The sequence below is a fragment of the Glycine max genome, chromosome 18 (assembly GCF_000004515.6).
Source record: "Glycine max cultivar Williams 82 chromosome 18, Glycine_max_v4.0, whole genome shotgun sequence".
Classification (NCBI taxonomy): Eukaryota; Viridiplantae; Streptophyta; class Magnoliopsida; order Fabales; family Fabaceae; genus Glycine; species Glycine max.
This window is the reverse complement of record NC_038254.2, coordinates 20,851,647-20,869,347: the sequence shown is the minus strand read 5'-3', so window position 1 is coordinate 20,869,347 and position 17,701 is coordinate 20,851,647. Positions and strand designations below refer to the sequence as shown.

The following is a 17,701-nucleotide window of genomic DNA, read 5'->3' as shown; positions in this document are numbered from 1 at the left end:
AGTGATATGTGAATGTATTTTTAATTCAACAACATTTTTTAATATAAATAATTTAATATAAAGTTATTTGCATAATCTTATTCAATTAAAAAAAAGAGTTTTTTTTTTAAAAGAGTTATATGTTTGAGTTTCTTGTTTATAAAAGAGTTATACGTTTGAGTTTCTTGTTTATCATCATGTGACCTTTTCACTTTTAAAAACTATCTAATAGCAAATAATTTTTTTTTTGTCTATAAATTTAAAGCTCAAAGCTCAAAAGTTTTGCTTATTTTATCTTTATATCAACCTTATAAGATTACTTAAAAAGGAAGATACTTAATTTATTATGTAGATGATTTTCAGTGCATCATGTTGTTAGGTCTAGACAATCCACTAAATTGGACGATCTATCACACTTTAAAGTTTGATGTTTACAAAAGTATAAATTATTGATAATCTAATGAGTTGATATTAAATGAACTAGACCAACTTCATAAAAGGACCTAATCGTTATCTACAAATTACATTCATGCTTAAAATGGAAAACCCTTTAACATATACCCAATGTCCAATGCACTATAAAATCAATCAGGTCCACTCATTATGAAAAATAGTGTTTATAGACTAAGTGTTTTCATTACTTGCGTCCAGTTGATATAAATCACTTAAATACTCATTTAATACTCTTATATGTGATGTCCAACCAAGTACGTAAAATGTTAGCCGCAAAGTGAAATGTATGATCTCTCTTTTTGAAATTTAGTTTTGTCTCTCTTTATTTGAATTTAAGGAAATAATAAAATAGAAGAGAATAAATGATTTTTACTCCTCAAACGTCGTTTTTGACATGGATAAGGAGACATATGTTGTTGTCTGTACTTTTATTTTTTTTCCTCTCCAATCAGAGTGTGCCATGTCGTCACCTCTTAGTGTGAGACAATGGTCATTTCAAGTGCTAATTTCATAACGGATCATTCACTGAAGTCTATAAGATATAAAAGGTAGCATCTACCCAAAAGCAGAACATGAAAAAATATCATAAAGAAACGAACAAATCTTTGAAGCGAAACTCTTGCAAAATCAGTGGATGATACATTTGATATTTCATTGTCTATTCTTTGCTAAGTGAAGTTAATTTGTATTTCAGTTTTATTTTTTATTTACTCGTTGAGTGTTGTTGAATTATTGAATTCATTTAAACTTTTGTGAAAGCTAAGAGTGACTTAGTGTTAAACAATATTTGGGTGTTCTTAGATTCAATGGAAATTTAAGGTAGTGCCATAAGTGGTTGAAAAAATATTTGTATAACAAAAAGTGACAAGACAAAATACTTATTTGTAATCAAAGTTTTTTTTATTAATGGAACCCTTTATAGTTGTGTAAAGAAGAATTAAAGGTAGTTTTATTTAAGTGAACTAGTACAAATCAAATGCTAATATATCTCTATTAAACCATTTTATTAAGTATTATCTTAGTTTTCTTTGTTACCTTTTTTTCTGACCAAGTGTTTTCTTAAAAACCTTTTTTGGAAATATTACTTCATAGATATATTGGATGATCAAACTATGTTTTATTAAACTTATTTTACTGATGAGTAGATGACTCCAAAACATATATATTTCTAAACCTGTGATAAAACTTTTATTTGCAAAAAGTTATTATTTTTTATTAATATATTATTCAACCTCTCTAATGTGATCGTTGTTGTAAATGCCTATGACTTGAGAATCTAGAGTTTTTTTTTTTTAAATTTATTGTTGCTGATAACTAAGCAACAAGAATTCGCAAAGATAATAAATAAATATTTTGAGAAGCTTATACAATAATGTCTGAAAGCAACAAGGTAAACCGATTTCTCACTAAGAATATATCAAGGGTTCTGCTTCTGGATCAAATTTGTAAGATTGCTGTTTAATATGTTTAAATTGGGGGAATGATTAACTGTTGATTATAGATCAGCAATATGATCTATACATTGAAAGTTACACTTGTTGGAAAGAATATGAGTAGTGAGAACATTAGGTATAGGAATCCTTCAAGACCAAATGCTAAATCGACAAATTAACAAATTGAAGATAAATGTGAATGTGTCATTTATGAATTGGTTCACTCACAGCATTAATAAATAAAAAGAAAAACTTCGATCAAACAACTCAGTATACAAAAAGTTTCATATATTCATAATTCCTTCTAAATTACTACTAGGGTCCGACGAAGTCTTCTCAGTTCTCACAAGTATTCAAATTACTCTTAGTTTTATTTCTTTCAAAAATTAAAAGTTAAAAAAAAAAGAGAATTAACTCTTGGAAGATAATTATATTCACCATGGTATCAGAGCCTGGTTAACCATGTGCTTGAGGCTGGATTTGAACACAAGACCACTTGATGAAGCAGGACCTGATACCACGGCTGAAACCATTCCACCCAAGAATTAAATTTGATTATAATGCGTTTGAAAAATTTATATACAAATAATGATTGGTTCAATGCAGCGCCATTTGTATTTGTTTTTATTATTCAAATAGCCTATAGAAAGTAAATAAATTGTATGAGTCTGAAATTGAAGTGGCAAATAAGTCCATGAAGAACCAATTAATAATAATAATAATAATCTACAACAATATATATATAAAAAAATTTGTACATATTTATTTGGACGTTTTGTTCCCTTATTGTTTGAGTTTTAAAATAAAATGTGTATTAGTTAAAGAATAAATTTGGAAAAAAAATATCTAAACAAAAATTTAAACTGGCACGATCTGTCTACTCTAACCGTGCAAATCAGTTTTTTTTTTCCTTCCCTTAAACGTAGCACCGAACACATCTTCTCCTTCATTCAACCTCCGCTTTACTATTCTCACTTCTATTTTTTTGTTTTCTTCCTACGGCTGCATACGAAGGGAATTCTTAATTTTAACATTCGTAAGCATTACCCTTTTCTCTTCACTTCATCTGCTGGAATTGAAAATTTTAGCATTCATATGTATTTACCCCTTAACTTTCATTGATCCCAATATTTCTTCCTCGTAACTTATTCTCAATGTTAATATATTGTCTTTGAAATCACATGATAGAGACTTGGCTTTCTGGTCTTGAAAAGTTGTAAGGTTTTTTGAATCCCTGGTGAATGAATATTATGCATGTTGTGTAGGTAATTGTCAACAAATAGTCTCCATTGTTTAAGGAAGATCAATTAGAACTGCTCAAAGAAGCTGCCCGTTCTCCTAACATGTTTGTTTATGTTTGGCCCATGCTCTCTTCTCTCTTCTCTTAATGTTATTCTATTTCTCTTTGTTTGTCTGTGGTTGTGGCAAAATTAGAACAAGAATAACAACATGAAAGAAAAAAAAGGAAAAAGTATCAAAACTCCTTCTCCAATCCAAATCACCAAAAGTTTTTTCTTTTCCTTTCAAGAATTTTTCTTTCTTGCTCCATTAACCTTTCTAAATTCATTTTGATTTTTCACAGGTCGATAATGTGTTGCTACTTTCTAAAATTCAGAGCTAGGACATATCAAGATGGATGTGACCTAAGTGGGCTCCTAAACTTCACACGTCGAGTAGGAGACACCTTTGTTAAGAGGACACGAGGGAAGACCTGTAAAATAAAAGATTCTGATGCTCAAGTAAGTATATGAGTTAGGAGATAAAACAAGTATATGCTTAAATAAAGCTTGAGTGAGCGATAGAGAGAGATGTGCACAAGCTTGTTGCTCGTGCGCAGATGTGTGTGAGATTGTGTTGAGGGTTCGATGAAACCTGGTATTTATAAAAGTGGAGCTTTTTAGGATCTGTTATAGTCTTTGTAGATAATTTTCAGCTTATAGATAATAGATGATAGCTTTGCAGATAATATTAGAGATAAATTGTAACTTATAGATAAAAGCTAGAAGATAATTGTACTTTGTAGATAAAGTGTGACATTGTAGATAATTAACTACTTGTCAATAGATAAAGATATTCAAATATTAATATGAAAGAGATAACCTGTCAGTTGGGGAGCCCAACTGCTAAGGGTTGAGTGTCTGTGCTCTTGTTGCATGGTTGATGTGGAGGGTTAACACGTGTCTCAGAGTGCCATGTAGTGTGCCACGTGTATTTTGTAGACCCTGGACAGTATATAAGTCCCCCAATCTCTGAGCCTGCTTGCGGGTGAAAGAGATTGTCCAGTGTTGAAGGAGAGTATCTAATGTTTGGGGTAGTAGTCTTAATAAGTAGAGGGCGATGAGTTTGTCGAGTCCCTAAGCATGGATGAATGTTGTCCGATGTCAGGTGTGGTACCTTTGACAAGTGTGAGTGAATTGCAGGTCGATGTGACTTGTCAAGCCCCCGAGCCTGGACTGCTTCTATTAAGTTGTCTAGGATAAACATGTCTTTAGCTTGTTAGGTAAGGGAAGTCTATAGATTTGACAACTCTGTCCTATTTTGACCGTTGGAGGGAGCGTTGAAGATAGACGTTACATTCTATTTGTTGCTGTAGGCGTGTGCGGCGCACACGCAGTACTCTTGCATACGTGTCACTCACTATGTGAACACGTACTGGAGATGCAGTTCGTGCGTGAGAGGGGGTGTGTCGGGGTGAGAAAATTTAGCGCACCACTTCCGCTCCCGCCAATTACCGAAGAGTCCGTCTCCCTTTTAAATGGAGTGAACATTTGATTTTGGGTCATTGTTCTTTCTCAAAATTTCCTTGCTTTCTTGCTTACGGTTTCCTGTTTCTTCTTCATTTGTCTCTTCAAGGTATTCATTTTCTCTGATAATGTCTTCATTATTGTCTAATTCTACCATCGACATGGGTGACAATGATTCTAGGGACTTGATTGAGCAATAGATGATGGACCAAGAGGTCATCTCTATTGGCGGTTCCTCGTTGGAGGATACTCGTTGTGGTGCCTTTGACAGCGAGTCATCCTCTTCAGAAAGGGTGTAGGCTTCGTGTTGTATTGGTGGGGGCACTTCTCACCCTCGCGAGAGGGCACAACCTTCCGTTGCTGCTGAGGAGCCTGTCCTGGTTACTGTGATCCTCCTCCTTATTTCTTTTGGGGTGTGAGAAGAGAGAGCAACGATGGAGATGTCACGACATATCCCCGTGTGCAATGTAGCCATAGCGTTGGGTCGCTGTTGTCCACACCTGCCGTTGCTGGCTATAAGTGGGTGATGGATGACATTCTGAAATACAAGTCCTTTCTCACCTTGGTAGCGAGTGTTGCTTCTCTTCAACGCTAGGTGAAACTGGCGAGCCCTAAGGACTCCTACAAGTTGGTCGTTCAGGCTTGTGGGAGTGAAGACTTCCCTTTCTTGAGGGCAGCATCAAACAATCCACCCTTCTTTTTTATGTATAAGTGTCTTTTTGAGGTCATGGGTCTTATTCTCCCCTTGACCGTTTTCCAATGTGCTCTACTTGAGCACTTGACTATGGCTTCTTAGCTTCACCCAAATAGTTAGGCAATGGTGAGAGCTTTTGAAATCTTGTGCCATTTCTTCAATATCCGGCCTAGTGTGTCAATCTTGTTTTTTTTTTTCAAATGAAGCTGACTGGCAAGATTGATTTTGTCTCCTTGAACAACGTTTCCAAGAAGCTGTTTGAGTTTGACTCAAACATATTTCGCCGTTTTAAGGACCATTTTATTAAGGTCCTGTCTATTGATGTTGTGGATGATGGTTTGCCACTGATGTTTAATAGGGACGAGGAGCCCCACTTCCCATTCTACTGGCAATCTGACCCTACTAGGTTCAAGTCATTTGACGAGGATCTGTTGACCCTTGTAGAGAAGGTCGAAAAAACTATTTTGGAGTAGCTGCGGTCTCGCTGGACGTGCGAACAATTTTGTCTCTTCCTTCGGTGAGCGATCCCCTTGTTGCCTTAGATGGTAAAGTGCCCAACCTTGCCCTATTTTGTGTCTGAGGTTGGTGTTGACAAAAACTAACACTTGCTTGTGCTATTGTTGCTTGTTTTATAGGTATTATGGGTGGCTTCGCCTATAGGCCACTTGTGAAGCAGGTCGGACATGCGGGTAGGGATGTTCCACTGTCTGCTATTGCTACTGTTGTTGGAGAAGGGGGTCAACCTATTAGTGAAGTTGGCCCTATTGCTATTGTTGTTGAGGTCACCCCCAACGCTCTTTCCTCTATTTTGGAAAAGAGGAAGCGGGATGAGGTGTTGGGTCGTCTAGTCGTAAGAAGTCGAAGGCCCTTATGAGTATTCGTGCCCTGAGGCAGGCCACAAGGTTGACGCCCGATACGGGTCGTCTTTCGATCGTGCAGGAAGTCCCTCTGACTCCATCGGTCGTCGAGTCTTTTGTTGCTACTCCTGCTACTTTTGTTCTTTCACCTCCTTCTGTTGTTGCTGTTTAGGAGGCCACTCCTACTACTATTGAAGTTAGTGTTCCAGTTACTTTAGCTGGTTCTGTTGTGGCCACTTGATTGGGTTAACTCATAGAATAGGGATTGGTCAATGACCATTTTAATCCCATAAACTTTAGAAATTAAAGTGCCTTCTTGGATTTCTAGGTTTGAATAAAAGGATTTAACTAAATCAGAGTAAACATGCAATTTTAAGGACATGAATAGAATAAGATTGGAGTTTTCAAATGCTTGAATGCATTCAAAACTTTCATTTGAAAAGAAATCCATATCAATGAATTTTGGATCAATAATGGAACGAGAAGAAAAGAGATTTGTGTACCATATCCGTTGTTCTTCGGATGAAAACAATGAGGCAGAGGGAATAGAGGAAGGAATCGACGTTTCCTGAGTCTCGGAATGCTGTTGACTCTGACTTGAAGAACCCTTTCGCTTCTTTGATGGTTCCACCATATTAAGAGATTTTTTGAAATTTCAATCGGTTCAAATGAAAGAGAATGAAAAATGATGAAGTTTGGGCTTTGTGGGGAGTGATTTGGACAAGAAATGAGTGAGATATGGCCGAAGAGAGAATTGGGAACGAGGGTTTTCGAAAATAAGAGAGGTTGCAAATTTCTGATTTTGAAATTTGTATATATAGGTGCAGGGATGTGTGGTAATCGATTACACTAATATGGTAATCGATTACCAGAGAGCATATTAGCCAAAAATAATTGCCTGAGAGCATTTTAGCCAAAAAGTAAAAGCTGATCGATTTTTAAGGGAAAAAAAAGATTTGAATGAGTATCAAAATACTTTCTTAAAGAAAATATATATATTTTAAAAATAATTTATGAATGAATCTTAATCAAGTAATACATATTCAAAATCATGCATAATTAAAAAATCATGTAGACATGAAATTATATCAAAACAATCAACACAAGTATTGAAGAATAATAATCATAGACATTATCAAAATACTTAAAAGTAGACTTCATGCTTAAAAAAAAACTTAAACAAGAACATTTAACCATATACTCACAATTTCAATTAATCAAGTCAAACAAATAAAAATTTGTTAGTCATCATAATCAAATTAATTGAAAGAGAAATATCAACCTAAATAAAATTTCAAAAAGAGAATGGTTTTGATGTTACCTTTTTCATGATTAAAGATGTCTAGATTTTTGAAGATGAAAGTCATACTTTTGCTCTTTGTTTAACCTTCTTGAGAAATGTTCTCATCACTCTTATAATCCTTGGTTAGAAGATTAATTTCCTTTTCTGAGCCATCGGATGAATCATTATCATCCCATGCAATGTAGGCCTTCTTGGTTCTTCTTTCATCATACCTTTTCTTATCACTTTTCTTAGGCCACTCTTCATTTGAAGGACAATTTGCTTTGATGTGGCCAAGTTGGTTGCATTTGTAACATCTAAGAACTTGAGAGTCTTCTTGTGATCTTCTTCCATTGTTAAAGTTCTGACGTCTCTCTATTCTTCTTCTCTTGACAAATTTCTAACCAAGAAGGCCTACATTGCATGGGATGATAATGATTCATCCGATGGCTCAGAAAAGGAAATTAATCTTCTAACCAAGGATTATAAGAGTGATGAGAACATTTCTCAAGAAGGTTAAACAAAGAGCAAAAGTATGACTTTCATCTTCAAAAATCTAGACATCTTTAATCACGAAAAAGGTAACATCAAAACCATTCTCTTTTTGAAATTTTATTTAGGTTGATATTTCTCTTTCAATTAATTTGATTATGATGACTAACAAATTTTTATTTGTTTGACTTGATTAATTGAAATTGTGAGTATATGGTTAAATGTTCTTGTTTAAGTTTTTTTTTAAGCATGAAGTCTACTTTTAAGTATTTTGATAATGTCTATGATTATTATTCTTCAATACTTGTGTTGATTGTTTTGATATAATTTCATGTCTACATGATTTTTTAATTATGCATGATTTTGAATATGTATTACTTGATTAAGATTCATTCATAAAGTATTTTTAATATATATATATATATATATATATATATATATATATATATATATATATATATATTTTCTTTAAGAAAGTATTTTGATACTCATTCAAATCTTTTTTGCCCCTTAAAAATCAATCAGCTTTTACTTTTTGGCTAAAATGCTCTCTGGTAATCGATTACCATATTAGTGTAATCGATTACAGGTAGTTAGTTTTGGCTAGTATGCTCTCTGGTAATCGATTACCATATTAGTGTAATCGATTACCACACGTCCCTGCACCTATATATACAAATTTCAAAATCAGAAATCTGCAACCTCTCTTATTTTCAAAAACCCTCGTTCCCAATTCTCTCTTCTGCCATATCTCACTCATTTCTTGTCCAAATCACTCCCCACAAAGCCCAAACTTCATCTTTTTGTCATTCTCTTTCATTTGAACCGATTGAAATTTCAAAAAATCTCTTCTAATGGTGGAACCATCAAAGAAGCGAAAGGGTTCTTCAAGTCAGAGTCAATGGCATTCCGAGACTCAGGAAACACCGATTCCTTCCTCTATTCCCTCTGCCTCATTGTTTTCATCCGAAGAACAATGGATACGGTACACAAATCTCTTTTCTTCTTGTTCCATTATTGATCCAAAATTCATTGATATGGATTTCTTTTCAAATGAAAGTTTTGAATGCATTCAGACATTTGAAAACTCCAATCTTATTCCATTCATGTCCTTATAATTGCATGTTTACTCTGATTTAGTTAAAGCCTTTTATTCAAACATAGAAATCCAAGAAGGCACTTTAATTTCTGAAGTTTATGGGATTAAAATGGTCATTCACCAATCCCTATTCTATGAGTTAACCCAATTAATTGTTTAAACATAAGTTGTAACTCTTGAAATTTGAAATTTTAACATTTTAAAACACTGGTAATCAATTACTACCTTCTGGTAATCGATTACCAGAGAGTAAAACTCTTTGGTAATGATTTTGTGAAAACTTCTTGTGCTACTCAATGTTTTGAAAAACTTTTTTAGTACTTATCTTGATTGAGTCTTCTCTTGATTCTTGAATCTTGAGTCTTGAATCTTGATCTTGATTCTTGAAACTTGATTCTTGAATCTTTGGAATTTGCTTAACTCTTGATTCTTTGGCATCATCAAAATAACCTTAGAAGACATTGCTTCCACAAATACAACTAGTCCTTTAGGTTTAATAATCGGACTTTCAAGTTCACTATTACTATTACATAGGGTACACTTGCCCTTGGGCAAGCCAAACATATTTTATGCATTAGTTGACACCTTGTTGCATTGTTCAACTTGCCTTTTTTCTCTATCCAAGTGAACCTTCAACCTATTAATTCCACCTCCTTTAATAATTTTATCACAATAGAGACACATTAAAAATGTTTTTCCTTTTCCCCCAGCAAGTTGTTTGCAATGTGCCCAAGCCGAACCAATTTTCCCCAATTTCTTTGAACCTTAAGTTGATGCTTCTTGTGATGATAGTTGTTCGGGTTTAGGAGTTGAGATATTAAAATCTAAAATGGAAGCTGCATTTCAAAGGCATATAATTTAGAAATAGTAAGCCTCCACAACCCATGCACCCTTTCAAAAAAAATTTCATAACACGTAACTTCAAATTTCAAGGCATAAATCACAAGCCGAAAATCTCAAACAATCATAATTTTAGAGCACATAATTTTAGTCTTTAGAGCACAATATACATAAAAAAAATACAAGAAGAAAGAAAGAATAGTCCAACCAAATGCATATAATCTCAAAGCATAGTCTTCATAAAAAAAAATAGAAAGCAAGTGCCAAACAATCTCAAATGCACATAATTTCAATAGGCAAAATTAAGTACCTATTATGTTGGCTTCTTTTCTTTAGTTGCAAATAGGAACAAGTCCCAAACAATCTGATAATCTCTTGAAAAAATAAATGAATGAACAAGTTGAACAATGCAACCAAATAGAATGTTGAATAAGAAAGAAAGGAATGAAGAGCGTGCTTCAAGTTGCAATCCAACCAAAGAGAAAATGAGCTTAGACCTGAGAGAGTGCTTTGAGTTCGTGTTCCACTTCCAACCAAATAGATCGTTTGTCGCAGTGAGGTACCGTCATTGAGCTTGCATTGGCAAGGGAGGCGCTGTCGTACGTCGTAGTGGAGAAGGCTAAGACGTTGAGTATTTGTGCTCAAGAAAGAGGGAGGCAACTTGAGGGAGAAAGGATTGTTTAGGTGTTCTTGCTCGAGAGAGAGGGAGGCAACTCGAGGGAAAGAGGTTTGTTCTAGCTCTAGAGTCCAAAATTTTATTACCCTAAACCAAAATGACACCATTGTAGCGCTTTTTTTCTTTTAAAAAAAACATGACCCAACCAAGTCACATAGACCCGCCAAGTCAAGTTGAGTCTAATCGGGTCACACTTGGTTGAATACACTTTTTATATGAAAGGAGGCTCAAACTGATTGGGTGCCTGGTTCTCGAGCCATCGAGTCGACCTGGCCGAGTCTAATAACTATGCTTAAACCTATGGACAACAATTGGAATATATCAACAACATTTAGAATAGTGAAAAGAAGGCCAACGACGCTTAAAAAATGAAAATGATATTTTCAAAAGATAATACCTAAAAAGAAAAAAAAATAAGAAGCCTTTAATTTGTCGATTTTTAAAATTTTAATTAAATAATCAAAATATTTTTAAAATTAAAAAAGGTGGACATTTTTATTTAAAAAATTGATAGATTCTTAAAATAAATTTTAAAAATGAACAATTTTAATTACAGAATTAGTTATTTTTTAAAATTCAAATTTTTTTTATTTAGATTAATAAATTGTTATGCTTTTTAATTTAAAAATGAGTAGTTTCAATTAATAATTTAACAGATTTTTAAAATTTAAATAAATTGGCAATTTTAAATTTTACTAAATGAAAAGAAAAATAAAAGATATATGTAATAAAGAAGTAAAATTGAAATTAGTTATCTTTATTACTCTCTTTTATTTTGTAAATGAAAATAAATAATTAAAGTTAAACTCCTGACAAATAAGTTTAAAAAAAAGTTGTATAGAACTTTTGAAAATAATGAGTAAATTGAAAACAATTATGTTTAAAGTAATATGTTACAGAACTTAGGATCACAACTATCCAACTGACTTAACACAAACAAAGAATGACAACAACAAAAATTGAGTGAGAGAGATAACAACCAACACCCTGGGAAAATAGAAAATCAATAGTTTCTATTCATCTATCATATATTCACATAACATGTTTTTAAACCTCTTACACACAACAATTAACAACTGATTCCCCAGAACAAAAATCCTAATTGAAATAACTACATACAAGACAAAGTAAAATACCCAAGTTACCCTTGTACAACTTAATAGAGTTTAATAAAATAAAAGTTAAATAATTATCATCATTATTTGTGTCCTAATTAAATATTTGGAGAACAATTATGGGTTAACTTACCTTTGTGATTCATTTATTGATCTACGCAAATAATGATGATTCATTGTTTTTTTCAAATAAATATTATTTATCCACTACAAAAAAGGTATTCAAAGATGGTAATTTTACACTTTCCATGACGGTTATAAACCGTCTTTGAATCCTCCATCCTTCCATGATGATTTTAAACTATCTTAGAATCTTGCATTCTACATCGATTTTCTTAGAAATTGTCTTTAAATGTTTTTTATTTTAAAAATGTTAAAAAATTAACGATTCTAAGACCGTTCTTCAGAAAATCATCTTAGAAAGACTACTTTTGAAGACAATTTTCTGAAGAACCATCTTAGAAAGTAGATAATTTAATAATAAAAAAACTTTCTAAGATGATTTTTTAAAGAACCGTCTCAGAAGGTCTACTTTCTAAGATGATTTTCTGAATAATCATCTTAGAAAATAGATAATTTAACAAACAAAAAATATATTTTCTAAGACGATTTTCTAAAGAACCATCTTAGAAAGTAGATAATTTTTTATAAAAAAAACTTTCTAAGACTATTTTCTGAAGAACCGTCTTTGAAAGTCTACTTTCTAAGACTGTTTTCTAAAGAACAGTCTTTGGAAGTAGACAATTTTAAATAAAAAAGGAGCAACAAAAATGTGAAAAAAGGAAACATTAGTTTTTCTAAATAGATGTTCAAAGGAGATAGACCCAGACAATAAATTGTTGGCAAGTGACCTGTGTTTGGCGATGAAAACAAAAAAATCAACCCAATTCTAGATAGTAACTTGTTCTCATAAATAGAGTTTTATTTAAGACTTAAGATATTGTTATGTATTAATTAGATAACTATTATGTGAAAAATAATTAATGCTTTAAATATCTTGAGAACTCTAGCTTATCATATTAGAGCATGATTTTCACATTTCACTTATCCTCCACCACAAGTCAAGCACAACATGTCAACTTGAGTAATAAATAAAAATATAAAATGAAGTAGATAAATGCAACAAATCTAAAAAATGGATAGCCGAACATTCAATATTGCCCATCCATCTAACATGGAGTATTCTAGTGGAAGATGGCCAGATAAATTATTGTTGTCCACAAGCTTGTAAGGTCATTTCAACAAGTAGACACAATGAAAACTTGTAAATAGGGTCAATTTAGAGATGCATCCCAGGATGCAATGGAAGTTTTAAAACACTAGAAATATAAAAAATTGACTTAATACTCTCAAGTGGATAAGATTCGATAGCTTTGAAAGTGTGGATGGAAGTTCATCGCGAAATGAGTTGTTGTTCAAGTGACTGAAAATATACAAAATGAAAAGGATAAAGTACATGTAAGAAATCCAGCTCCAAGATGAGTTGATGGTGAATTTAGCTTAGAGATCAACATATAGGTGTCTAACATTAGTCATGTTGGCAAATGACTTTGGTATAAAACCTGATAATTGGTTTTTGTCTACTTGGAATCTATTCAAATTTGGAAGGTTTCTGAGCTCATCCAGTAAACTACTAGATAACTTATTCCTATTCAGGAGCCTTCATAGCAAATACACCAAAATAAGTATTCATGTTATAACAATGAATTATCAAATACAACAACATCATGTATCTCCATTCAAAGTGATACGTGATGCAAAACTTATAATATATAGCTATAATCAGTGTTATAATAGTTAAGAGTAAAAATGCACACTGTTATTTACCTTGTGCAGTATTGCAAACCTGATGAACAAAGAGGATACCAAGGTTAGTTTTGCAGCCACTAATGGTGATTTACAACAAAACTCCATGTTTTACTAATTTGTTGATCTGGTGTGTTGACTATGAATTCTAAATTATTCTTTCATCCTCTTTCTTAAAATTTATTTTTCCTTAAATAGAAACACAAACTAGAGGAACAATTGTGTAATCATACTAAAATTCAATCTACTCATATAATCGGGTAACCTTGGTAACTTGTGTTGCTTGTGACATTCTAATCTTCTGTATATAATTTTTCCTTTAAATTATAGTTATTATTACGGTGTTTACCAAATAACCAAAATGAATAAAAGAGAATATCCAACTCGCCTGTGATTTAAATAATCAATTAAAATTCCTATATGGGAAAATTCAGAACTAAGAGCAAAGAAAATTTCTATATATTTGAAATGATTGGTTCTTGACCAGGACTCCCTTAAAATCACTTGACCATCCTACATACTCACAGACAAAGTGGAAGTCTTATAGTGAAGGTATAGTACTAATCTGATGTCCCTGGGAACTTGGCATGAGAATATCATCCAGTGAGTGTGAGTGTGTGACCAATTTTTTGTCCACTAATGTGTATGGTACTAATATAGTGAGTGTGAGTGTATGACCAATTTAGCAATGCATTATCCGATCTTCCTATGATAATGTATTATCTCTACCACACAAAATAGTTGTGACACAATTAAGCTTTGGGTTGTCTAATTTGATCTTCTATGACAATGTATTATCTCTACCACTAATGTGTTTGAGACCATCTTAAAATTTGTCACACACTCACATTCACTATAATTGAAAGTCAATACTTAAAGATTTTAGCAATCCTCTTGAGAGTTGTAATCCCTTATTTGTTACCTGACATGAGAACCAAAGATATGAACTGAAAGCAAAGACATGACATCCATCCAACCATCATGCAATCCAATATATTCATCTAACAAAATATCCTACCATTTAGAATACACATATGATAAGTAGAGTTGTCTCTGTTACATAAATTCATTAAATACTCAAATGTAAGCAACATTTCCAATTCCGCCAAGCCTATCCTACAACAACTTAAAATAATGAAACAGAGAGAGACTGTGGTATCAAAACATCCTCCTCGACAACTATTTTAAACAGAAAACGAAACCAAAAAATCAATTTTAAGAGAAAAAGGAAATTGAAATAATCAAATATAAAAAACTTAAGTAGGAAAATTTTAGATGGAAACCAGTATTGTTGCAGTACACATTCTTACCTTGCACTAGGCAAATTTTAATATGACACATACTCTACACACGTATTTACATGATTGGTTAATGAAAATGGTACCTTTGATGATAATAATGAACATAAAGGACTTCTCGTGAAGAAGAGACTGCTTCAGGTTTAAGGTCTTTAGGAGCTCTTGAAGGATAGAGAAAAAAGAAAGTGGTGGAAGAGCTTATCATATGGGAGAGTTATAAACTTGACCTAGACTTTTGATAGAGAAAATAACTATTGATTTAAGGATCAGAATCCTTGCTAACAGTTACACATCTCTAACCCAAGGAGTGACATACATTTTTAACATTTGATCCTCTCTCATCTTCTCATGAGGATGAAAAACATTGATCTTGTTAGACACCCCAACACCGTGTTTCCACATCTTTACCATTGTCATCGATACCCAAAGGAGTTGTCTTGATAATGCTTTAACAAATTGCATTTGTATGTTAAATTTCTTTCAATAGGCATGCACAAATGGGTTAGACAAGCATATAGGAACCATGTAAGAACTCTAGTTCACAGTATGTAAGCAAATGTGGCACTGACTGAGCATTTTGGTGGCAGGTGAAATAGAAAGGATTGTTATTTTTTCCATTCAACGAGTAATTAAAAGGGAAATCAATTTCAAATAGAATGGATGAAAGGCTTCAAATTGTAATAAATGTAATATATTGTTGTTACAAAATGTAATATATTGCTTCAAATTACTCATCCAGATTGTTCTTAGGATCAATCAAACTTTTCTTGACCTATATCAGTGCATCAACTACAAATATGAAAAAATATAGGTCAATTATTCAGGTTAAAATTTCAAATGCCAAATCAAATTACAAGGAAGTATCAAATATAGGAAAATGAAATGATATACACTCAAAACACTTTCTTTCTAAGCTAATTATTAAAAAAACAACAAATCCATTTCTAACAGTAGAAAAAAAAGTGATACATATCCCTCCCTATTTTCCAACTTGGACTGAAATTTCAATCTTTGCAGGCAAGAAATAACAAAGTGAAATAAAAAGATTAAATAATTTGAAGGCATAAGGAAAATTCACCTTCTGAAGGGTCTGTCAGTAGTGAGGCTACTAAGAAGGTGATTAGAAAAAATGAAACAGCCAAGGCATACCCATGAACCCCAACCCCAAACCCCAACGCTCCTTTGTTGTGGCCTGGACCATAACCACAAACCCCCAATGCTCCTTTCGCCGCACCCCAAACCTCAATGTCATCAATGTCCTCACTCACTCTAGCCCCAACAAAATTCATACAAAGCCCCAAGGAAAATGTGTTAGTGTTTAGCTCTACTGAGCTTTAAAAGATTGGCTAAGATTTTGTTAAAACATAAGCACTTAGACAATGAAGGAAAGTTGGAGTTGCTGCACATGATGTCCAACGTTATGTCAAGGAATGAGATCGGGCTGCACAATGCACAAGGCAAGATAAAATGTCAAATGAAGAATTGAAGTTGCAGGATCCACGATGTCGGATACAATGTCCTGACATCCTGCCCGAGAATACTGGAGTTGCTGTACAATGCAAGATAAAAGACAAGTGCAGAAGTGAAGCTGCAGGATCCACGATGTCGAATACAATGTCCTGACATCCTGCCCGAGAATACTGGAGTTGCTGTACAATGCAAGATAAAAGTCAAGTGCAGAAGTGAAGCTGCAGGATCCACGATGTCGGACACGATGTCCTGACATCCGGCCCGATAATACTGGACATATAAATCTGTTATATCTTTAACAGATTATTGTGCAGTTAGCAAGAGATTAGATGATCTATCTTCCGGAACGAATTAAAAGATAATTAAAGTTCGAATTTCAAAGAAGAAGAGTTCGTTCAGGGATTAAAGATTAAAGATTAAAGATTCAAACTAAAAGATCAAAAGTTATCTTTTAGTTCTTTAACTGCAGATTTTTTCAGAAGAAGATAGATCTCCTCCAGCACAAGCCGTTGCAGCCCAGAAACGCAAATTGCTATATAATCATGGAGGCTGCACGAGTTCTGCACCAAGTCCGGGATCGAAGAGTTATTTTGTGAGTTTTGGGACTTGAGTGATTTGTGAGCCACCTTGATGGTACCCTAACATCAAGTGTTGGACCTATGTGTGTAGAGTTGATCTCTAGTGTGTAGAGTTGATCTCTAGTGTGTAGAGTTGATCTCTTTTGTTCAGAGTTGATCTCTGGTGTGTCTTTGACTTAATTGTAAACACGGGAGTGTGAGTGAGAGGGAGTGAGCGGAGGTTCTCATATCTAAGAGTGGCTCTTAGGTAGAGATCGCACGGGTAGTGGTTAGGTGAGAAGGTTGTAAACAGGGGCTGTTAGACCTTGAACTAACACTATTGAGAGTGGATTTCCTCCCTGGCTTGGTAGCCCCCAGATGTAGGTGAGGTTGCACCGAACTGGGTTAACAATCCTCTTGTGTTATTTACTTGTTTAATCTGTTCATACGGACGCATCTAATCTGCATGTTCTGAAGCGTGATGTCGTGACATCCGGTACGACATCTGTCCCCTGGTATCAGAATTTCAATTGGTATCAGAGCCAACACTCGAAATCACAGAGTGAGATCTAGGGAGATAAATTCTGATGAACATGGAGAAAGAAGGAGGACCAGTGAACAGACCACCAATTCTTGATGGAACCAACTATGAATACTGGAAAGCAAGAATGGTGGCCTTTCTCAAATCACTGGATAGCAGAACCTGGAAAGCTGTCATCAAAGGCTGGGAACATCCCAAGATGCTGGACACAGAAGGAAAGCCCACTGATGAATTGAAGCCAGAAGAAGACTGGACTAAAGAAGAAGACGAATTGGCACTTGGAAACTCCAAAGCTTTGAATGCTCTATTCAATGGAGTTGACAAGAATATCTTCAGACTGATCAACACATGCACAGTGGCCAAGG

At 33.7% G+C, this 17,701-nt stretch overlaps 1 non-coding gene across 1 annotated transcript; it reads right to left on the bottom strand.

Annotated features, from left to right (window-relative positions):
* Positions 1-2,293: 2,293 nt before the first annotated feature.
* Positions 2,294-2,392, bottom strand: MIR1511 (microRNA MIR1511). The gene has a single exon (NR_048619.1). It is a non-coding gene; the product is annotated as a microRNA MIR1511 (primary transcript).
* Positions 2,393-17,701: the final 15,309 nt, after the last annotated feature.